The sequence below is a fragment of the Giraffa tippelskirchi genome, chromosome 5 (genome assembly GCF_054371585.1).
Source record: "Giraffa tippelskirchi isolate mGirTip1 chromosome 5, T2T-mGirTip1v1.2.pri, whole genome shotgun sequence".
Taxonomy (NCBI): domain Eukaryota; kingdom Metazoa; phylum Chordata; class Mammalia; order Artiodactyla; family Giraffidae; genus Giraffa; species Giraffa tippelskirchi.
This window is the reverse complement of record NC_137279.1, coordinates 157,887,319-157,911,819: the sequence shown is the minus strand read 5'-3', so window position 1 is coordinate 157,911,819 and position 24,501 is coordinate 157,887,319. Positions and strand designations below refer to the sequence as shown.

Sequence of the window (24,501 nt, the reverse complement as noted above, 5' to 3'; positions counted from 1 at the left end):
TTTAAGACATAAATTATGTTCATCCATCTATCATGACATATAAAAACTAATCAAAATTCTAGGCTCCCCCAAAATATTTCCAAAATGGTTTCCTTAAAAAAATATAGAAAAAAGAACCCTCAAAATTACCCACTGAACGACCTCTGCAAATAAATTTACAACTGTGGATTATAAAACCTACCAGAAGATAGACAAATACATTAGACAATTCCAGGAGAGCCATTTCTACCCTGTTACCAGGGTTGTTTTGATTGTGTGACTTTCTACATAAAAGCACAAAGCTGAACTGAAATAAAATAGCAAATTAAGAGAGCCATCTACTGGTAGCTCATTGAAATCTGTTTAATTTATCAGGTTTCTCTGACAAATACATTTCCATAGGTGATACTGTGATTAACTTTCTGGCTAAATTCAATCTGATCAATCTTTTTGCCATACTTTGTATAAGGATATCTTTAAATAATATCATAGTTATAACTTGAAGCACAGATATTCATGATGAGGAGTTATTCTTTTACGGTTAGCCAACTAGATTATTATGGTAAGAATGGTAACAGGATATATGATGTTTAGTGAATTGTACAACATAAGAGCAGAAAATGTATGTCTAGTATAGCAGAAACCATCACAATATTGTAGAGTAATTATCCTCCAATTAAATAAATTAATTAAAAATAAAAAAAGACAGAAAATGTTTCTCTAGCACTGTTCCATGTATTTTATTTACATTAATTCTTAAAACCTCTACAAAACCATATAAATTAGGAGCTATTATCATTCTCATTTTGCAGGTGAGGAAACTAAACATAGAGAAGTTAGATATCTCTACCAAAAGTCAAGCAGCTAAGAAATTTCAGAGAGTAGATTAGAACTCAAAAATTTGGAAGAGACTGGTTCCAAATAGAGAAAGGAGTACGTCAAGGCTGTATATTGTCACCCTGCTTATTCAACTTATATGCAGAGTACATCATGAGAAATGCTGGGCTGGATGAAGTGCAAGCTGGAATCAAGATTTCTGGGAGACATATCAATAACCTCAGATATGCAGATGACACCACTCTTATGGCAAAAAGCGAAGAACTAAAAAGCCTCTTGTTGAAAGTGAAAGAGGAGAGTGAAAAAGTTGTCTTAAAACTCAACACTCAGAAAACTAAGATCATGGCATCTGGTCCCATCACTTCATGGCAAATAGATGGGGAAACAGTGGAAACAGTGGCTGACTTTATTTTGGGGGGCTCCAAAATCACTGCAGATGGTGTCTGCAGCCATGAAATTAAAAGACACTTGCTCCTTGGTAGAAAAGTTATGACCAACCTAGACAGCATATTAAAAAGCAGAGACATTATTTTATCAACAAAGGTCCATCTAGTCAAAGCTATGGTTTTTCCAGTAGTCATGTATGGATGTGAGCGTTGGACTGTGAAGAAAGCTGAGCACCGAAAAATTGATGGTTTTGAACTGTGGTGTTGGAGAAGACTCTTGAGAGTCCCTTGGACTGCAAGGAGATCCAACCAGTCCATTCTGAAGGAAATTAGTCCTGAATATTCATTGGAAGGACTGATGATGAAGCTGAAACTCCAATACTTTGGCCACCTGATGCGAAGAGCTGACTCATTTGAAAAGACCCTGATGCTGGGAAAGATTGAAGATGGAAGGAGAAGGGGACGACAGAGGATGAGATGGTTGGATGGTACCACTATGGACATAAGTTTGAGTAAACTCCAGGAGTTGGTGATGGACAAGGGGGCCTGGCATGCTGCATTTCATGGGGTCGCAAAGAGTCAGACAGGACTGAGTGATTGAACTGAACTGAATTTGGCTGCAGAGTGTATACTCTTAACCATAACCAGATGCAACTATTGAGTTCATATTATCTCATTAGCATTGTTATGGTTTATAGAGATAGTAGGTCAAATTTGAGAAAGTTACATTTACTTAGGATGACAGATGCAAATGTAGATAATTGTAGCAAAAATAATGTGGTAAGTTAATTAAAGTATGTAAAGGATACTCTAAGACCACAATGAAGAGGCACTTAGCTCAACCAGATGGGGGAAGAAGGGGATAGTGTCTTAGCTTGTTTTCTTCATCATGGAACCAAGCACATTAAAATATAACTACTTGCTTGCCTTTCTAGTCAAAAGCCTTTGACTGTGTGGATCACAATAAACTGTGGAAAATTCTGAAAGAGATGGGAATACCAGACCATCTGACCTGTCTCTTGAGAAACCTGTATGCAGGTCAGGAAGCAACAGTTAGAACTGGACATGGAACAACAGACTGATTCCAAATAGGAAAAGGAGTACGTCAAGGCTGTATATTGTCACCCTGCTTATTTAACTTATATGCACAGTACATCATGAGAAACGCTGGGCTGGAAGAAACACAAGCTGGAATCAAGATTGCCGGGAGAAATATCAATAACCTCAGATATGCGGATGACACCACCCTTATGGCAGAAAGTGAAGAAGAACTAAAGAGCCTCTTGATGAAGGTGAAGGAGGAGAGTGAAAAAGTTGGCTTAAAGCTCAACGTTCAGAAAACTAAGATCATGGCATCTGGTCCCATCACTCCATGGGAAATAGACAGGGAAACAGTGGAAACAGTGTCAGACTTTACTTTTTTGAGCTCCAGAATCACTGCTGATGGTGACTGCAGCCATGAAATTAAAAGACGCTTACTCCTTGGAAGGAAGGTTATGGCCAACCTATATAGCATGTTTAAAAGCAGAGACATTACTTTGCCAACAAAAGTCCGTCTAGTCAAGGCTATGGTTTTTCCAGTGGTCACGTATGGATGTGAGAGTTGGACGGTGAAGAAAGCTGAGCGCCGCAGAATTGATGCTTTTGAACTGTGGTGTTGGAGAAGACTCTTGAGAATCCCTTGGACTGCAAGGAGATCCAATCAATCCATCCTAAAAGAGATCAATCCTGGGTGTTCACTGGAAGGACTGATGTTGAAGCTGAAGCTCCAATACTTTGGCCACCTCATGCGAAGGGTTGACTCATTGGAAAAGGCCCTAATGATGGGTAGGATTGGGGGTGGGAGGAGAAGGGGACGACAGAGGATGAGATGGTTGGACGGCATCACCGACTCGATGGACATGGGTTTGGGTAGACTCCGGGAGTTGGTGATGGACAGAGAGGCCTGGCGTGCTGCAATTCATGGGGTCGCAGAGAGTAGGACACCACTGAGCGACTGAACTGAACTGCCTTTCTAGAGTGCAAGCTCGCTGAAGTCAGGGGCTATGTCTGCTTTCCTCACTCTTTTATTCCTCATACTGGGCACTACATATTTGTTTAATGAATGAATGCAACTCATTACTGTTGAGAAAAAATTTTGAGACACAGAGTGATGAACGAAGAGGCTGGAAGAAGTGCAAAGGCCATTCCTAGAGGCCTGGATACATTACCCTGTGCTGCTGTGCTTAGTTGCTCTGTTGTGTCTGACTTTTTGAGACCCCAGGGACTACCGACAGCCAGGCTCCTCTGTCCATGGGGATTCTCCAGGCAAGAATACTGGAGTGAGTTGCTACGCCCTCCTCCTGATACACTATCAGTTCAGCTCAATTGCTCAGTCATGTCCGACTCTTTGAGACCCTATGGACTGCAGCACGCCAGGCTTCCCTGTCCATCACCAACTCCGAGAGCTTGCTCAAACTCATGTCCATTGAGTTGGTGATGCCATCCAACCATCTCACCCTCTGTCGTCCCCTTCTCCACCTGCCTTCATCTTTCCAGCATCAGGGTCTTTTCCAATGAGTCACTTCTTTGCATCAGATGGCCAAACTATTGGAGCTTCAGCTTCAGCATCAGTCCTTCCAATGATGTTAGACTCCTCAGTAATGTTCGACTCTTTGCAACCCCATGGACTATAGCCCACAGTAGTCTGCCTGTCTCCTCTGTCCGTGAAATTCTCCAGGCAAATATCCTGGAGTGGGTAAACATTCCCTTCTCCAGGGGATCTTCTCGACCCATGGATTGAACCTGGGTCTACTGCATTGCAGGAAGATTCTTTACCATCTGAGCCACCAAGACTTATTTTGTTAATTTCTTCAAACAGAACACACTTTTCCTCTATCACCAAATCTGTTCCATTATCTATATTCTTTTGTTGTTGTTGAGATGTGGTTCATATATTATTAAATTCATGCTTTTGAAGTATACAATTCAGCATTTTTTTTAGTATATTCACAAAATTGTGCGATTGTCATCACTAATTTTAGAATATTTCATCACTGCTCCTCCCAAAGGAAATCCTATATCAGTAGTCATTTACCATCTTATCCTTCCCTCCAGAATCTGGCAACCGCTGCTTCAGTTCAGTCTATATGGATTTGCCTATTTTGGACACTTCATAGAAATGAAACCATACAATACATAGTCTTTTGTGTCTGGCTTCTTTAATACAGTATAATGTTTTCAAAGTTCTTCTTTATTATAATATAATGTTTTTAAAGTTCATCTGTGTTGAAGTTTATATCAGTACTTCCTTCTCTTTTTTTATGACTAAATATCATTCCATTGTAAGGATAGGTCACATTTCTTTATGTATTCAGCAACTGACAGACATTTGAACTGTTTCCACCCTTTGGATGGTATGAATAATGCTGGTACAAATATTTGCATACAAGTTTTTGTGTTATATGATATATGTTCTCTTTCTCGAGTGTATATGTACCTGGGAATGTTACTGCTGGGTTATGTGGTAAGTCTATGTTCAACTTTTGGAGGAACTTATTTTCCAAAGCAGCTGCCCCATTTTATATCCTCACCAGTGATACACAAGAGTTCTGATTTTCCAAATGCTTGTCAATAGTTGCTATTATTTCATTCTTTTTTCACAGCTGAGTAATATTCCATTGTGTATATACACCACATCTTCCTTATTCATTCTTCTGTCAGTGAACATTTAGGTTGCTTTCATGTCTTGGCTATTGTAAATACTGCTGCAGTGAATATTGGCATGTGTGTATCTTTTTTAATTTTAGTGTTCTCTGGGTGTGTACCCAAGAGTGGGATTGCTGGATCATAAAGTAACTCTATTTTTAGTTTTTTAAAGAACCTGCAAATTGTCCTTCAGAGTGGCTCTACCGATTTACATTCCCACTAACAGTGTAGGAGGGTTCCCTTTTCTACCTATCCTCTTCAGCATTTATTATTTGTAGATTTTTTTGATGGTAGCCATTCTGACTGATGTGAGGTGATACCTCAGTGTAGTTTTGATTTTTATTTCTCTGATAATTAGCAATGGTGAGTGTCTTTTCCTATGCCTACTGGACATCTGTATGTCTTGTTTGGAAAAATGTCTGTTTGGACATTTGCCCATTTTTTTGATTGGGTTTTTTTATTTCTTTTAAAATATTGAGCTGTACGAGCTATTTGTAAACACTTGCTGTTGTCTGTCTTTTAGATTATAGCTATCCTAGTGGGTGTGAAATGGCATCTTTGTGGTTTTGGTTTGCATTTCTTTGATGCTAGTGATGTTTAACATGTCTTTGGAGAAATGTCAGTTCAAATTCTTTGCCCATTTTAGAGTTGGTTTGTCTTTTTATTTTTTTAGTTCTTTATATACTCTGGAGATAAGTCTTTTATCAGCAACATAATATGCTTATTTTGTCACTTTCTTAATGAAAATAAACTTTTGAAGCAAAATACATTTAATTTTGAAAAAGTTAAATTTAAAATCTTTTTCTTTAATCATTTATGCTTCTATTATTGTATCTGAGAAACTTTTGCCTAACTTACAATCATGAAGATTTACTCTTAGGTTTTCTTCTGACAAATATATTGTTTCAGCTCTTACATTTAAGTCTATGATCTATTTTGAATTGATATTTGTGTAAGGCATGAAGTACAGGTCTAAACTTACTGCTTTGCATTTGGTCCCAGAACCACTGAAAGGGAATCCATGGTGGCTCAGGGGTAAAGAATCCACCAACAAAGTTGGAGGACTCACATTTCCCAATTTCAAAAGTTACTGAAAAGCTACAGTAGTCAAAGACAGTGGTACCGGCATAAGACAGTGGTACAAGGTATAGAATTGCAAGTCCAGAAATACACCCATATATTTATGGGCAATTCATACTTGACAAGGATGCCACCACAATTTACTGGGGAAATAATAATATTTTTTAAAAATGGTGATAGAAAAACTAAATGCACATGCAGAAAAATGAAGCCATATCATATACCAAAAAGAATTCCAAATGGATCAATCAAAGACCTAAGTGTAAGGGCTAAAACACTGCAATATTCTATCTTCTTATCTTGCCAAAAAATACTTTTAACAACAAATTAAAAATTTGTTTAAATTTATGGTTTTATATGACTGAATGTCATCAAAATAGAAAAGATGATTGAATTTAAGTACTACTGTACATGTTTGTGTATTTTGTGAATGGATTGGCAATGTCTGGATTAGTAACAAAAAAAGATATGTATAACCCATAAATTATTGTTCAGTCACTAAGTTGTGTCTGACTGTTTGCGACCCCATGGACTGCAGCACACCAGGCTTCCCTGTCCTTCACTATCTCCCAGAGTTTGCTCAAACTCATGTCCATTGTGTCAGTGATGCCACCTCATCCTCTGTCACCCCTTCTCTTCCTGCATAAATTATTGCATGATTTATTAGCTTGCTAGGACTGCCATAACAAAGTACAACAAAAATTGTGAATTAAACATTAGAAATTTATTGCCCCACAGTTCTGGAGGTCCATGATCAATGTGTTGGCAGGGCTATGCTCTTGCTGATGGTTCTAGCAAACGATCTGTTCCAGGTTTTCCTCCCAGCCTCCAGTAGTTCCTTGGCTTGTGACAATATAACTCCAGTCTTCAATGGTGTTCTTCCTGTTTGGGTGTCTCTTTGTCCAAATTTACCCCTTTTAAAAGGTCATCAGTCTTATTGGATTAGTGATCCACCCTACTCCAGTGTGATTTCAGTTTAATTAATTACATCTGCAAGGACTCTATTTCCAAGTAAGATCATATGATGAAGCAATGGGGGTCAGGACTTCAACTATGACTTTCAGGAGGGACACAGTTCCACCAATAACACATACTTTTTCCATAAAGTTAATATTCTTGCCTTCATTTCAGCAAAACAATTAGTGATGCTCACCATCACCAATCTTAAAATAAAAAAATAAAACAGACAAGGCAGAGCAGAGTAAATAGTTTAAGACTAATTTGAATAATTCCAGTGGGCTCTGGGCTATAGACTTGGTCTCTAGTTGCCTGATACCCGGCCCTGGGATGATTTAGAGCAGGGGAGATACTGGTTTAGTGTGAGAGTTAGATAAGGAGATGGTTGAGGGTATAGACTCAGGATTGATTGGTTTGCACATTAAAGGCATGCTCAGTAGACAAATACTTATTATCTGTAGGAATTAGCTAGCCTTTGGAGGAGTATTCTCTCCCTGGGTCTGTGAGGTCCCCAAGTGCCAGAGGATCAAGAATATAGAAAATAGGGCCTGGGCTCTGCACTCAAGCGAGGAGATTGTGGCATCAGCTGGTTCCAGGCAATTTGAGCTCCAGTCAGGATGATCAAGGTTGTTTGCAGAGACTGTCTGAGGAAGAAAGTCTGCGTTAAATGCGATACTGATGACACCACTGGGGACCTTAAGAAGCTGATCACAGCCCAAACTGGCACCTGTTGGAAAAAGATGGTATTGAAGAAGTGGTACATGATTTTTAAACACCACGTGTTGCTGGGGGACTATGAAACCCATTATGGGATGAACCTGGAGTTTTATTACCAATAGAGGAGAATTCCTCTTCCCTGTCCTTCTCTCTTCTCCCACATTCTCCCCCCACCCCAACTAATATGGATGCTTGTTTTTGGAAACTCACGTTGATAAAAACTTAGAGACTGAAAAAAAAAGAATACAGAAAATAAAAAAAAACATAGCTAATACAAGATTTGACCTGTGATGAATGGATGCCAAATAGACAAACACAAAATCTAATAAAATATAGTTAGAACAACATCATCCCTACTGGGATGCTATAATCAAAAAGTGAAAAATATTAAGTGTTGTAATATGTGTTGGAAAAGATGTAGAGAAGTGGGAACCTTCACACATTGCTGATGGAATATAAAATGGTATAGTTGCTGTGAAAGAGTTCTGCAATTTATCAAAAAGTAAAACCAAGTTACCATATGATCTAGTAATTCCACTACCACATATACACCCAACATAATCAAAAACAGGGATGTAGACAGATATTTGTGTGCTGGTGTTCATTGCAGCATTATTCACATATCCAAAGACTGTAAATAATCCAAGTGTCCATCAACAGATGAATGGGTAAACAAGTGGCATATTCTTACAATAGAATATTATTCAGCCATAAAAGGGATATAGTACTTATATATGCTACATCATAAATGAACCTTTAAAACCACAGGCTAAGAGAAAAAAGCCAGACAAAAAGACCATATGTTTATGATTCCATTTATTTGAATTAACCAGAATAAACAAATCCATAGAAAGAGAAAGTATACTACTAGTTTCCAGGAACTAGGGGAAGGAGTAAATAGAGAATGACTACTTAATCAATATGAGGTTTCTTTTAAGGGTGATAAAAACATTTTAGAACCAGATAGTAGTGACAGTTGCCCAACATTGTGAACTTACTAAATGGCACTGAATTGTATAATTTGAAATGGTTGAAATGATGAATTTCATGTTATCTGTATTTTACAACAGCAACAACAACAAACATCACCAAAAAAAAAAAGCCCATCTTCTGTTGGGTACTTCAGGTTTTAATGTGACAGTGAGAACTTTAAGAGTTATTAAAAGGATTGTTGCTGTTCAGTCGCTCAGTCATATCCGACTCTTTGCGACTCCATGAACTGCAGCATGCCTGGCCTCCCCGTCCTTCACCACCTCCCGGAGCCTGCCCAAAGGATAGAGTGAGATAATGCATGTTAAAGCTCCAGGCTCCAGGCACATAACAGGTACCCAATACATAGTAGCTATTATTATTTTGAAATAAATGAATATTAATCTGTAGATATTTGCGTTTATGACACAGTGGTGTAACTGTAAGTCTCCAAACTAAGAAAATACTATTTCAGAGAAGTAGATGACTGAGAAGAGACCCAAACTACCCCTGCCACAGCCACTGCATGTGGTACAGCCTCGCAGCTAGTTAGACCAGGGCTGAGCCCCACCTACCAGCATGTCCATAGTAGTTGGCCCATACAGGGGACACTCCCTAGAGCATATACACTCAAGGGGGCTGTACTGCCGGGCCCCATAGGACATCTTCTACATAAGGTCACTTCTCCAAGATGGGAAATGCAACTGACCTGTTGAGGCAATCCAAGCACGGTTTGGAAAAGAAATTCCAGACACACAGCATTTCAGAAGGAGTGAGTTTATTAACAACAAAGAGCAGAGATAAAGTGGGCATTGCGAGTTTAGTGGGCCCACCTCCTCATAGATCAGGGAAAGCCAACAGTTTTCGTGAATTAATAGCAGATATTTATAGCCTCAAGACAAAGAAAATTCTTGCTGGAAGGTTCCCATTAGGTGATTGGTTGAAGTGTTATATGGTGTTTGCTGGAGTGGATGTCTTGGCCTAATTGGGAGTCAGGAAGCTTGTTAGTGATGATCAAGGGCTTTTGGCAACAGTTACAAAGGGACTCAGTCAGCTTTGGAGGTGACCTTGGTTCTGGGCTTTGCTTCTGAGGCCTTGGTACAAGGCCTTGCACCTGTAGCCTGGGACAGGACTCAACGTGACCTAGCTAACAAATAGAAATAAACAGAGAACTGGCCAAAATGAGGAAGTGGAGAAATTGGAGAAGTAAAAAACATAACCTCAGAAGTGGAAATAACAAATCTCTCTCATGAAGAGTGCAAGGTAGGGAGCATAAAAATGTTCATTGGTGTGGATCATTTTGTATCAAATAACTATGTTGTGTGCTGGGAAATAACATAGTGTTGTTGGGCAATTCAAACAAACAAACAGAAAAAGAGTTCAGATATGTAGTTATAGAGGGAATTGGGAGGAGGAAGAATCAGATGAAAATGATCAAAAGATATAAACATCCAGTTATAAGATCAATGAGTACTGGAGATGTAATGTACAACATGACTACCATAATTAACACTGCTGTGTGTTATATGTGAAAGTTGCTAAAAGAATAAATCCTGAGAGTTCTCATCACAAGGAAAATATATTTTTTCTTTAAAAAATTTTGTGTCTATCCGAGATGATAGCAATTTATTAAATTGGTTTTATCTTTTCTCTCCCATTTAAACATTTTGAAAGAGTTGTCTTCTTTCACTCAACATCTCTATTTCCTCACAGCTCCTCATTAAAATGAATAAATTGCTTTCTAATGGATATTCATATTTCCAAATTTACAAGGTTAAATAGAGGTCAGGCCTTGAACCTGGTAAATTCACCAAAGCTGCTACCTTATGAATGTTCTTAGAGTCAGCCAGCCATTTTTTACAGTGTTCAGGGGACACAGAGATGCAAAGACCTCTATAGTACTTAAGTAAATGATAATTAAGACAAGATGGTACATTTCATACTGATGAAAGTAGCAAAATTTAATACTGATGCTAATACTCCAAAATTGGAGAAAATATGGGGAAACAGATTTTCTTATATAGCATTATATAAAACGTAAATTGGTAAAACTTTAAGAGTCAGATGTAACTTATGAAGAAGCTTAAAAAATAAAAGTCTTGCCCTAAACATAGCACTTCTACAAAATTATTCTAGGAAGATAAACAATCATGGTCAAAATAATATGTATAAAAATAATCAGTACAGCAATATTTATTTAATAAAAAATAAAAACCAAATAGTTCATGCAGAGGAATAGCTAAGAAAATAACACATCAGTGGAATAAATACAATCAATTAAAATCACATTGTAGAAGCATAATTAACTGGAAACTGTTCAAAACAAATTGCCGAATTAAATAAGCTACAATATTTTATTATTACTTTGATAAAATATATTTTATATGTATGCACATATGCATATATATATGTAAAATATATACACAAAATATCAACAAATATTAACACTTGGTAACAAGATTATGATTTCATTTATATTTTCTGATTTTCTGCTTTTGATTTCTGTATTGATTAGAATGAGTACTTTTTTGATCTGTTTTCAAGTGCACTATTTCTTTTTTTAAAACTGTTTAGTCTACCTTTTGACTTTTCCACTAACTTTTTTCTTTAATTGACTATATTTTTTATTTCTAGAAATTCTGTCTGGTTGTTTTCATACCTGTCTGGTCTTTTAAGATCACATCTTGATTTTCTCCTCCCTTCTTATATTTTAAAAATCACTTTGAACATTTTTATTTTATAGTTTTTATTGAATAATTATATTTCTAGATATTCTTGGGTTTCTAAGTCCTTGTGTGCTGTCTCACTTGTGGTAGATAGTTTCTTCTGTGTACGTAACTGGATTGTGACCACATCTTAAACAGAATAGAATTTTTGAGTGGTCTGAGTTTAAGGTAGGCTTTCCAGGTGGTGCTAGTGGTAAAGAATCTGCCTGCCATTGTAGGAGATGTAGTGGGTTCGATCCCTGTGTTGGGAAGATCCCCTGGAGAAGGGAATGGCAACCCACTTCAATATTCTTGCCTAGAGAATCCCATGGACAGAGGAGCCTGGTGGGCTATGATCCATAGGATTGCAAAGTGTCAGACATCACTGAAGCAACTTAGCACGTGCACATGAGTTTAAGGTGTGTTCTCTCAGGAAAGTTTTGCAATTACGGTGGATTCTTACTATTCGCAGAATCTGTATTTGCAAATTCACCTACTTGCTAAAATGTGTTTGCAACCTCAAAAGCAATACTTGTGGCTCTCTGTCATTTGTGGACATACTCATGAGTGGAGCTGTGAAAAATACGACCCCTGTGCCTGTTCTCAGCGGAGGTCAAGGCGATGCTCTGCCTGCTTGTTTTAGATCTCATAGGTAAGCAAGCGTCTCTTTAGCGGTACATTGATTACTATGTTTTTTCTCATACTTGGGCTTTTTGTTGTTGATTTTGTTGCTTGAAATTACCCCCAAGCTACTGCTAATGTGCTGTGTCTGGTGTTTGTATGAGCAAGAGGCTGAGATGCATGTTACAGAGAAAATACTCATGTTAGAAAAGTTCCCTTCAGGCATGTGTTATAGTACCGTTGGATATGGGTCCAATGTTAATAAATGAATGATTTGTATCAAACAAGATGATTTTAGACAGATGTACACACAAAACAAGATTCTGTAGGCAATGAAATAGTAAAGTCAAGTTCTTGCAGAGGAAGCTGTGTGAATGTGTGAAGGGGGAGGGTGCAGATAGTTTCAGTGTCACTGTTCAGGCAGTGGGGTCAAGGGTGTGTGTTTTGGTTCCTGGGTCCTTCTCACATCAATTTCTCAGCATAGGGATCTCTGCCATGCAGTGAGTATAACTCCAGACCTGAGTGAGGACAGGCTCAAATACAAATTCAAGGAATTTGTAAAATTCCCCCATTCACTTCTCTTTTTTCCTATTCACATTCCAGAATAAGACAGATAAATTTACCTCTGGTTTTCTCTCTCTTCTCCCTCCCTTCCTCCCTTTCTGTCTTTTGTTTATTTTTCACTCAGCATTTCTGTACGTTTTAAAGTGAGAGAGCTTAAGTTCAGCTCAGTCACTCAAAAGTGTCTGACTCTTTGTGACCCCATAGCCTGCAGCACGCCAAGCCTCCCTGTCCATCATCAACTCCCGGAGCTTGCTCAAACTCCATCAAGTTGGTGATGCCATCCAACCATCTCATCTTCTGATGTCCCCTTCTCCTCCTTCCTTCAATCTTTCCCAGCATCACGATCTTTTCCAAGGAGTCAGTTCTTCGCATCAGGTCACCAAAGTATTGGAATTTCAGCTTCAGCATCAGTTCTTCCAATGAATATTCAGGACTGATATCCTTCAGGATGGACTGGTTGGATCTCCTTGCAGTCCAAGGGACTCTCAAGAGTCTTCTCCAACACCACAGTTCAAAAGCATCAATTCTTTGGTGCTCAGCTTTCTTCACAGTCCAACTCTCACATCTGTACATGACTAATCGAAAAACCATAGCTTTGACTAGATAGACCTTTGTTGATAAAATAATGTCTCTGCTTTTTAATATGCTGTCTAGGTTAGTCATAACTTTTCTTCCAAGGAGCAAGCGTCTTTTAATTTCATGGCTGCAGACACCATCTGCAGTGATTTTGGAGCCCCCCAAAATAAAGTCCGTCACCGTTTCCATTGTTTACCCATCTATTTGCCGTGAAGTGATGGGACCAGATGCCATGATCTTAGTTTTCTGAGTGTTGAGTTTTAAGACAACTTTTTCACCCTCCTCTTTCACTTTCAACAAAAGGCTTTTTAGTTCTTCGCTCTTTGCCATAAGAGTGGTGTCATCTGCATATCTGAGGTTATTGATATTTCTCCCGGCAATCTTGATTCCATCTTGTGCTTCATCCAGCCCAGCGTTTCTCATGATGTACTCTGCATATAAGTTAAATAAGTAGGGTGACAATACACAGCCTTGAAGTACCTGTATTCCCTGTTTGGAACCAGTCTGTCATTCCATGTCCAGTTCTAACTATTGCTTCCTGACCTGCATACAGATTTCTCAAGAGGCAGTTAAGGTGGTCTGGTATTCCCATCTCTTTAAGAATTTTCCAGAGTTTGTTGTGATCCACACAGTCAAAGGCTTTGTCAGAGTCAATAAAGCAGAAGTAAATATTTTTCTGGAACTCTTGCTTTTTTGATGATTCAATGAATGTTGGCAATTTGATCTCTGGTTCCTCTGCCTTTTGTAAATTCAGCTTGAACATCTGGAAGTTCATGGTTCACATACTGTTGAAGCCTGGCTTGGAGAATTTTGAGCATTACTTTACTAGCATGTGAGATGAGTGCAATTGTGTGGTAGTTTGAGCATTCTTTGGCATTGCCTTTCTTTGGGTTTGGAATGAAAACTGACCTTTTCCAGTCCTATGGCCACTGCTGAGTTTTCCAAATTTGCTGGCATATTGAGTGCAGTGCTTTCACAGAATTTACATTTTGAAGTGAGAGAGCTTAGGGGGGGGTTTGTTCAAAATGTTACCTCTATTACTTTTATACTTAGAAATGTCTTTATGGTTAGAAATGTCTCTTAATAGTAGGCTTCCCTGGTGGCACAGAAGTTTGCAATGAGTCTGTCTGCAGTGCAGGAGACCTGTGTTCAATCCCAGGATCGGGAGATTCCCTGGAGAAGGAAATGGCAACCCACTCCAGTACTCTTGCCTGGAGAATTCCATGGACAGAGGAATCTGGCAGGCTACAGTCCTTGGAGTCAAAGAGTTGGACACAACTGAGTGACTCTTCCCTTTATTACTAGGGAAACATTGAGTCCATATGTACCTTTGACCACACAATTGAGGAGAGACATACAAAAAGTACTTGTAAACACTTCATTCTGTAAAACAGAAAGTAAAAGTTAGGATGTTTGGGGACTACCTGGGTGGTCCAGTGGCTAAGATCCTGCATTCCCAATGTAGGAAGTGTGGGTTTGAACCCTGATCAAGGAACTAGATCCTGCCTGCCACAACTAAGTTCCAGCACAGCTGAATAAATAAATATTTTTAAAAAAGAGTTCAGGTGTTTAACCATTATTATCCAAAGAATATAAAGTAGAGGAAGAGCTTGGGATTTGGATATAGACAATTCTAGATGTGAATTCTGCTTCTCTTCCTTAAATCTGTGAGAGCTTGAGCAAATCAGTGAACTTCTCTTAGCTTCACTTTCATCAGCTTTAAAATTAGGAAAGCACATAGAGTTGAGACTAGAATATGTTAGATGTTTGCTAAGATGTAGATGACTGAGAGTTTAAAGCAGTAATTCTCAATGTGTGGTCTGCAGACTTCTAGATTTTCCAAGATCCTTTCAAAAAGTGTACAGTCAAAACTGCCTTCATAATAATTCTGAGACATTATCTGTTTTTTTTTCTTTTTTTAACTGACATTTATACTGAAACTGGAAAAGCAACGGAGGATAAAACTATTGGCAACTCAGTGTGAATCAAGGCAGCCACACCAAACTAAAGTGCTATCTATCCACTGTCATGAACTTGAAGTAAAAATGCCACTTTAATTTGTAATTGCCATTGATGAAGCAGTAGAAATTACTAATTTTATTTAATCTTAACTCTTAAGTGCAAACCTTCTGGGTGAAAAGATAGGTAGTATGACTAAAGCATTTCTGTGGCATAGCAAAGTGGGATGATTGTCTTGAGGAGAAACATATGTGTGATTATGAGTTGCCAGCTAAACTAGACAATTTTTCTTGGAATGCCATTTTTTCCTGAAAGAATAACTGACCAATCATATCTATTTAGACTTTGGCATTTGACAGAATTTTTTTTCAAAAATGAGTGAGGCAAACCTGTCACTCATTTCAAGGTAAACCACACTCAATTTAAGTGAAAATTACAATGTTGGAAAACTAGTAGTGTCAGCCACAGCCAGCTTGTCAGTAACCAGATACTTAGAAGATCTTTCTGACTAGAAAAGTGTACATGTAGGGCATATGCCCACCTTAGGGCTTTTGTACTGCCTGCACCCTCTACCTGAATGCTCTTCCCACATAAGTGCTTGTCTCATTCCTTTACCTCCTTTAAATTTTCACTCACATGTCACCTGTGAATGAGGCTTACCTTGACACCATTTTAAAATTGCAATTCAGCCTTCAGGACTTTGGTCCTCTTTTTCATCCTATATTTTTTCTTCCTTTTTCTACCTCCCTGTAGGATGTATCATCTTCTAGCATTCTACATTATTTACTTATTTTATTTTTTGTTTATTCTTTGTCTCAATCTACTAGAAGGTAAGCTCCTCAAACAGGAATCACTGTTTGTGTTCACTGATATAACCCCAATCCCTAAAACAATGCCTAGCTATCACATGTATACAATCCATTCATACTCATTAACATTAACGAATGTTTGTAGTAATATTTCATGCTACTATAGTTATAAAAAGTTAAGATTATGCATCAGGCTATTATGGGTCATTATTTTGGTTAATGTTTGATTTTTTTTTAATCAAAGACCTTGTGCTTAAAGACTTGTGCTCACGCTCAGTTGCTAAGTTGTGTCCGACTCTTTGCGACCCCATGGACTGTAGCCCACCAGGATTCCTATATCCATGGAATTTTCCAGACAAGAATACTGGAGTGGGTTGCCATTTCCTCTTCCAGGGGATCTTCCCTACCCAAGAATCAAACCTGTATCTCCTGTATTGGCAGGTGGATCTTTTATCACTGAGCCACTTGGGAAGCCCCACCAAAGACCTGAGTTATTTTAAAAATCAAAATACGTATCTTCTGAAGTATGTGTGTGCATGCATGCTCAGTCGTTTCCATCATATCCAACTCTTTGTGACCTTACGGATTGTAGCCCACCATACTCCTCTGTCCATGGGATTCTCCAGGCAAGATTATGGGAGTGGGTTGCCATGCCCTCCTCCAGGGGTTCTTCCTGATTCAGGGATGGAACCTGTGTCTCTTGTACTTCCTGCATTACAGGCAGTTTCTTTACTGCTGAACCACTGGGGAAGCCCCATTCTGAAGTATACACATACTTCTTTGCCACAATAAGCCTTTGTACCTTTTCACATTCTGCCTTGTTTTATAACTCAGTATGTATATACTTGTCTGTCTCAACAGATTTAAAACTCCTCAAGGGCAAGATAGTATCATGTTTTCATAGGTACCTGACCAACTGAGTGTGTGATGGTTATGCTTCAAAGTCTAAACATTTTCAAAACTAGAGTAGACTCATAAAAAAACAGGCTTTTGACATTCATCAGTAAAATTTGTGTACTTATTGAGTAAATAATAACCTTTAACTCTCTACTGAGACTTAATAAACAAGATCCTTCCCAGCTTCTGTGTTTCTGTAGACAAGTCAATAAGAATTAATACCAAGAAGAACTCTCTTTTGGCTGTCTTTTTACTTTAAAATGTATAAGTAGAAAGTTTTTATAATTGTATTTAAAAACAACAGTTTTTGTGATATCAACATTTAGTATTAATATTAACTTAATACTAATCTAAATTAGAGTCTTTTCTGGACATTCCTCCAATCTGAAGTTTGAGTCCTGGCTTTGGTTCAAGTGACAAACTGTCAGTATTAGACTCTTTCCTCTTCCTTTAAGCTAACTGAATTCCTTGATCTCCAAATACCCAAAATAGTTAATTTTCTATTGACAGAGAGAGAGATTATTTTTATTATTTTATCTATCTATTTACTTATTTGTCTGTGCTTGGTCTTAGTTGCATGAAGCAAGATCTTTGATCTTTAGTTGCATTCTAGTTCCTTGATCAGAGATCAAACCCCTGCATTGGGAGTGTGGAGTCTTAGCCACTGAACCATCAGGAAAGTCCCACTTCATTTATTTTTATTGTAGTAAAATACACATCAAATATACAATTTTAACCATTTTAAGTTACAGTTCAGTAACACCAAGTACATTCATATTGTTGTGCAACCATCACCATGTCTCTAACACCACTCATTTAGAGTCAAAATTCTGGTCCACAAACACTTTCCTGTAGGAGGTTCAGTACTGGCAAAAGAATTTGTAATAAACCAGGCCTCCTAGGATGGGTAGCTACAGAGGAAAAAAAAAATCTTATGGAATCCATTCTATCTTGCAAAACTGAAACTATATCCATTAAATAATGATTCCATTCCTTTCTCTCCGCCAGTCTCTGGTAATCACCATTCTATTTTCTATCACTGTGAATGTGACTACTCTAGATAAGTCAGGTAGGTGAAATCCTACAGTACATGGGTTTAAACTGAATGGGTCCACTTATTCTCAGATTTTTTTCAATAGTAAATACGACAGTGGTACATACTCCAAGGTTGATTGAATCTGTGGATGCAGAACTGTGATTATATAGGGCTGGCTACAAGTTACATGTGCAGATTTTCAACTGCATGGGGATGGGTGCCCTAACTCCCTCATTGTTCCACGGTCAGTTGTGTTTGTTTTATTGTGATTGGCTGATTGGCTTATTTGACTTAGTATAAGGTCTTCAAGTTTCATCCATATTGTAGCATGTATCAGAATTTTCCACTTTTTTTTAAGTAATAATGGTACATTATATCTATACACCACATTTTGCTTATCCATTCACCTGTTGATGGACCCTCGGCCTGCATCCACCTTTTACCTGTTGTCAATAATGCTACCATGATGAGAGTACATAACCTGCACTGCTCTTTGTTAGAGAGAAAAACTTTTTCCAGAAGTTTTTCTTCCCCTCCGCCCCAGCAGATTTTCCCTCACATATTATTGCCTGAAATTATCTCACATGTTCATGCTTAAACCAAGAGAAATAGGCCACAGTGTTTGCTTTAGAGTCTATATGTCAAGCAATTCATAATTTATGACTTGTAGGGCTTGGGTGGGTGTTATTTGTCTCCTGAAGCTCTTGGCTGTGAGGACTCTGAGTTCCACTATAAAAAAAAATATGAGTGTAAGTCAGTGAATTACACTCTTGGCTGCCAAGACTAGTGAAGGCTACAGGCACAAGTTAGGGTGAACTGCAGAGTCATACAGGATTTCTATTTTTAAACCTTGAGGCTGGTGAATACTACCTCATGTTCCTGGCTGGTCATCATTTTTTCTTTTTAAAATGCATTTTTTTTAAAATTTTTGGCCGTGCTCACTCTTCATTGCTGCACATGGGCTTTCTCTAGTCAGGAGGTACTCTTTGTTGCAGTACGTGGACTAGGCCTTGCGGTGGCTTCTTTTGTTGCAGAGCAGGGCCTCTAGGTGTGCAGGCTCAGTAGTTTCAGTTTGTAGGCTCAGTAGTTGTGGTGCACAGGTTTAGCTGCCTAGCAGCACATGGGATATTCCCGGATCACGGACTAAACTCATGTTGGCAGGGGATTCTCAATCACTGGGCCACTAGGGAAGCCTGACCATCATCTCTTTTGTGTTTATTCTCACTCTCGCTTCCTTTGTTATGACCCAGTCTCCCACTACTTTTCTCAATTTGAAATCTTTCCATTCCTTCTCTGATGCTCTAATTTCCTACTTCCTGATTCTTCTCACAGAATTCTTTTTTTAAAAACATTTATTTATTTGGCTGACCTGGATCTTTGTTTCTGCGCATGAGCTTTATCTCTAGTTGCGGTGTGCAGGCTTCTCACCATGGTGACTTCTCTTGCTGTGGAGCACAGACTCTAGGCGCTGGGCTTCAGTAGATGTGGCTCACAGGCTCAGTTGCCCTGCAGCATGTGGAATCTTCCCAGATCAGGGATTGCACTCACATCCCCTGCATTGGCAGGCAGACTCCCAATCACCGGACCACTGGGAAAGTCCAACCCATAGAATTCTTCCTTCACTTTCTGGTCTTAATAAATGCTGACTCTTCTCTGAAGATTCTGTCTCCCTGCAATTATTTTTAACTTACGCTTTTTTGTCTTTCTGATCTCATTTACTCATAAACACCCAGTCCAGGTATTTGACTCTCTCCTTATTTTTCAATGCTACATCTAAATCAGGAACCCTCTATTTTTATGTAAATATCCTGTTCCTTTAAAAATTTCGTCATATTTACTTATACTGTTCTCCACCTCCCTCATTTCTGTCACCTTTTGGCTTCCTGGTTAATAGCTCAGATCCCCACCCACCTGGTTCATAATCTTATCTATGCCCATGATTTCAGCTCTCACCTAAAGCTAATGAGTCCCAAAGCTATATATTCACCTCAAATCTTCCTCTTAAGCTCCATAGGTAATTGCCTCCTGGGCATCGCCCTCTGATGGTGCTTAAACATTCCTAACTCAACAGGTAGAAAAATGAAAAAACAGAAACCTGGGAGTCTCCTTTGCTTTCTCGCCTCCTTATCCCACCCCTCTTCTGGGTTCTACTGTCCTAATATTTCTGAGCAGTTTTTGTTTTTTAAATCTTCTCTTATTACTATGTATTTCAGATCTCCCATTTTCTAAAAATCTGATTTATGAAAACAATCTCCTATCTGTTCTTTCCATTCCAAGCCATTCTCTATAATCCTGCAACCAGCAGTCAAAAATGCAATCTGTCATTCCCTAAATGGTTTCCTTTATAACTATTTTGAAGTTCAAGATTGTTACCATAGTATACAAGTGCATGTGTGTGTGCTAAGTTGCCTCAGTTGTGCCTGACTCTTTCTGACCCTATGGACTGTAGCCCACCAGGCTCCTCTGTCCACGGGATTCTCCAGGCAAGAATACTGGAGTGGGTTGCCATGCCTTGTTCCAGGGGAATCTTCCCAACCCAGGGATCAAACCCACATCTCCTGCATGGCAGGAGGATTCTTTACTGCTAAGCCACTGGGGAAGCACAGAGTATACAAGTCACACTTCCTAAAATTATGTGATTCAAAATAAGACTTCAGTGCCTCGGCAGAGTGCTTTGCCCCAGCAGCACTTGTGTATTTGTTGAATCAAAATGAACATCTGGTCTAATTTTGACTCCTATGCAGTTTGCAATTGGCTGAATAGGAATCAAGTTAGAGGACAGAATATTGCTGAGTACTGCAGCTGTAAGAATTTCTTTTAAAAACCTAAAGTCTGTTACATAAATAATGTACTCTTTAGGCTCTTTCCCATGTTCATTTACACAATTGATCATCGAAACTGCTTTAGAAATATGTGTATCAAATATTTAGGGTATTTCAAAGCTTCCTTAATAACATCCCTAATAAGTGGATCTAATTATGTGTTTATTTACTACAAACACCTATGAATAGCAGATAACCTAATTATAGTTTATTGTTACCTCTGAATCATTCCAATGAAAATGTTTTCTCTCACAGAGTTCACATTGCTTTGGCGCATGGGTACAGAAAGCAGCAGATTGTTTTCCATGATCGTAGGTTTTAAATATTTACCTGCTTGTGCTGCATAATTTAGCACCCGGGAGTTGGATAGATGCCACGCCAAGGTTACAGAATATATTTCCCCTCTGTGACTTCTATGTGAATTTGTAAAAGTGGAAAGTATTCTACTGTTTTACTAACCAATTAAAATTTGTTTTGTACAAGTAAATCCACAGAATACCAATGTTTGTGGTATACACAGTTTTATTTTGTATAATTACCATGTAGTTTATTTAGAGAATCAAAGCATTTTTTCTCACATCCTGTTATTGTATAATATTAAAAATAAAATATATTTGCTCTTGTAATCTAAGACTTTATGGAAGTAATAAAAAATCATACAGACAGCTTGTTAAATGTATATTATCTGTCCTAAGAAATCAAAACAGAGTTCTATATTTTAAAATGTGGACCTACCAGCTGTCTAATCAGGCAAGAAAACAGTTCTTTTGTTCGCTCACCCTAATAAATGTTACATCTTACTATATTCTTTGTGTGATTAGTTATCTGGTTGCCCTACTGCATAACAGAAAATAAATAGTTGTGCAGTTACCTGTTTTTGTGAGAATAATAAAAATAATTCAAACCATTAAACACATAAAAAAATGAAAACGTTTTTAAATCTAATTTTGAACTTTTCAACTCTGCATTCTGAAAGATTTTCTTTCCCATGTGGTTTCACAGTCCGCTAGTACAGACTGTTAATTTTTCACTTCCAGCCCTTCTGTAATTCCCTACGCAATTCAGAAGCAGGTCTCGTAGCCCTTGTTCCAGCAAAATCTTACAGCATTACACTTTGCAATAATTTAGTATTTCTCTCAACACACCTTATGAAAGAGGATAAAAATTTCCATTTCATAAAAAGCCTTCGCAGACTGTTCTGTTTCAATTCTGGAAAAGAATCTAAACATGAAAAATGAGAGCACATATTCCTTGATATTTTATAAGCATTTACCTATAGTCCCTTCAGAATACCTTCACAAAAAGAAAAGAAATACTGGTATTTTTTTTTTTTTACCAAAGTGGAGCTTGGTAGAAAGGTCTACGTTAATTTAAAGGATTTAGTGAGCCTTCCGAAACCGCTTTTGGGGTCTGCGGGTGGTTTCGGGGGAGAGTGAGAAATAAGCGCCACAGTGCATGCTGGATCTTGTAGTTCCCGCGTTCGAGGAGGGGGCGTGGTGTTCACGGCATGCTGGGAGTTGAAGTCCAACTGTTCAACAGGAACTCAAGGCAGAAATGATGGTTTGTCTATCAGAGACACCGCTTATAAGTGGATACTTTCCCTTGGTTCTATGCTTGCTATGTTGGTGGCTTACTGTCTGGGTAGCGAAAGGAGCGAAGAAAGGATGGATAAAGTAAATAGATCAGGGGCCTGTCGCTATGACTATTGCTCAGTTAAATTCAGTTCAGTCGTTCAGTCGTGTCCGACTCTTTGCGACCCCATGGACTGCAGCACGCCAGGCCTCCCTGTCCATCACCAACTCCCTGAGTTTACTCAAACTTATGTCCACTGAGTCGGTGATGCCATCCTACATCTCATCCTCTGTCTGCCCCTTCTTCTCCCGCCTTCAATCTTTCCCAGCATCAGGCTCTTGCCATTGGTCTGGCTATCGCTGCCGCCAATCAATAGGCTTTGATGCCCCGGAAGTAGCTGACCTACTAGGTTTGAAGGGGGTGGCGTGGGGCGGTTCTCTGACTACGGTGGCCGGGGAGCTCGAGGTGCCTGTGGCTGCGGCGCTGAGGTCGGAGAGTCCTCTTGCGTGCGGGCTGCTTTTGGGGCGGCTGGAGCTGGAACATTTCCCGGTTGGTGGCTCCTGCACATTGTTTACACTTCTCCAGTTCTCTTTTTGGTGAGGGAGCGACTTGAGTTTCTTCTGACTCTGCTAGCCTCAGGAGAAGGTTGGGACTTAGTGTCTCTGGTCCCCTCGAACGATCGGGTTCCTTGAGGAGGGGGGAGGTCTTGCCCTCAATGGAAACCCTGTGGCCAACCTTTTCGGCTCTCTGAGAGTTTTGGCGTCACCCTCATCTCTCCTTTCTGGTATCATTTTTCTGACTCCTTGCCCTTCCTGGGCTCCAGAGCTAACTAACCGTAAGCCTTCCTGTGGGCAGCTGTTCCTCCTCCTCTAGAGGCTTTTCTTAGGTGTTTCAGGCACGATCTCTTTTCTCCTCAGTTCGTGCATCTATTTAGCTCCTTCCCTATTTCCCTCCGATAAAAAAAAAGAAGGAAAAAAACCCAGATCAGATCCTCAAGATCTTTATCTTCTCATTCCTCACTCCTTTATCCCTTTTTAGGCCTTTGTTACTGCTTCAGACACTTAATACATTTGCTTGAATATCTTAATGCTTTTCCATCCAGACCTTAACGGTATACTCACTCTATTTGGTTCCTACTCATCCTCAACCCTTCCACCTCCATCCACATCTCAGGGCTTTTTAGGGTGGAGGTTCAAATACATTGTTATGATGACTGGTGAATACGAGAGACGTCAACGATCTGCTAAACATGACTCTATGGAGTTTATACTTAATATCTCTTTGGCTTACGTTTTCGGTTTGTATTGATTATTTTCCCACAAGGGGTTACTGCTTCCCCATGGTTAGAGGAGAATACCTCCTGCTAGAGCTTCTTGTATCTGAAATACTTAGATGGGATCTTTTTCTCTTTTCCTACTCAAGACATATGTCCCCAGTGGAATTTTATGTCAATTAATAGCAGATAGACACGATTAATAGTAGATAGACACAATAGCTCTTTCCTCCTTTGTTGTTTATGATTGGTGATTAGATTGTGAGTTATTGAAAGTACCCAGAGGGATTGGAAAAGCTTTGAAAGGAAAAGTTTGTGTATATACCAATTTACAAAGTAATAAAGTGTCTTCCCTGAACAAGGGAGAGTTTCTAACTAGTCCAATAATCTGATGCTATGTTGAATTAATAACTCACTGTAAAATTCTGAGAACTGTTTAAAGTTAAAAAGTAGCCAATGTAAGAAATATTATAGGTTTGTAAGAGTTTAAAACCCATTTTAACTGATCCTCTTTTTTTTTCCTGTAAAATGGAATACAAATATATTGAAGAGTTTATTTGTTGTGATTGTTTATCATATATTTCTATATATTTTGATAGAAATATAAAATATAAAACTGCTTTATATAATTTATTATTCACTAGTGTTTTGTAGATAGAAACTTTTGTACTTCTTGGCTTTCTGGGGACCATGTAACTTCAGTAACTTTTCAGCTTTCTTTTATTCTCAGTATTTTACTACTCTAATAGTAAAATCATTGTTCTTCTTTAGGAATCAAATATAATCTCTATGTGTCAGTAAAGTGTAAATATTAGTACTTGTACACTGTCTAATTGGTGGGGTTATTCCTAATTAATCAGAAATGGTTTCAACCATGCTTAAGATTGAGGGTGAATGTACATATAATATTTCAGAATTAATTCACTCATGAATTCTTTATTGGATAAATGATGAGGTTAGACATTGCTCAAACTTTTTATATTTTTCCTGAGATTTTATTCATTTAATAGGCATTTATTGAATGCTTCTTACTGTTTAACTGTTGTCACTGTATC

The 24,501-nt window shown here is 38.6% G+C and overlaps 1 protein-coding gene and 1 pseudogene across 8 annotated transcripts in view; both read left to right on the top strand.

The window, feature by feature from the left end:
• The first annotated feature begins 7,543 nt into the window (after positions 1–7,543).
• On the top strand, positions 7,544–7,765 carry LOC145504880 (ubiquitin-like protein 5 pseudogene; annotated as a pseudogene).
• A 14,303-nt stretch (positions 7,766–22,068) lies between these two features.
• The window catches only part of ATG4C (autophagy related 4C cysteine peptidase), a 90,654-nt gene continuing 88,221 nt past the window's right edge, over positions 22,069–24,501 (top strand). For 5 of the 8 annotated variants that reach the window (XM_081484946.1, XM_081484947.1, XM_081484948.1 and 2 more), the window contains exon 1: positions 22,614–22,722. The gene's annotated coding sequence lies outside the window, so the exon portion shown is untranslated. Of the gene's footprint in view, positions 22,162–22,613; positions 22,770–24,501 lie in introns of those variants that run through there. The other 3 variants (XM_081484949.1, XM_081484943.1, XM_081484945.1) reach the window with 2 other exon arrangements.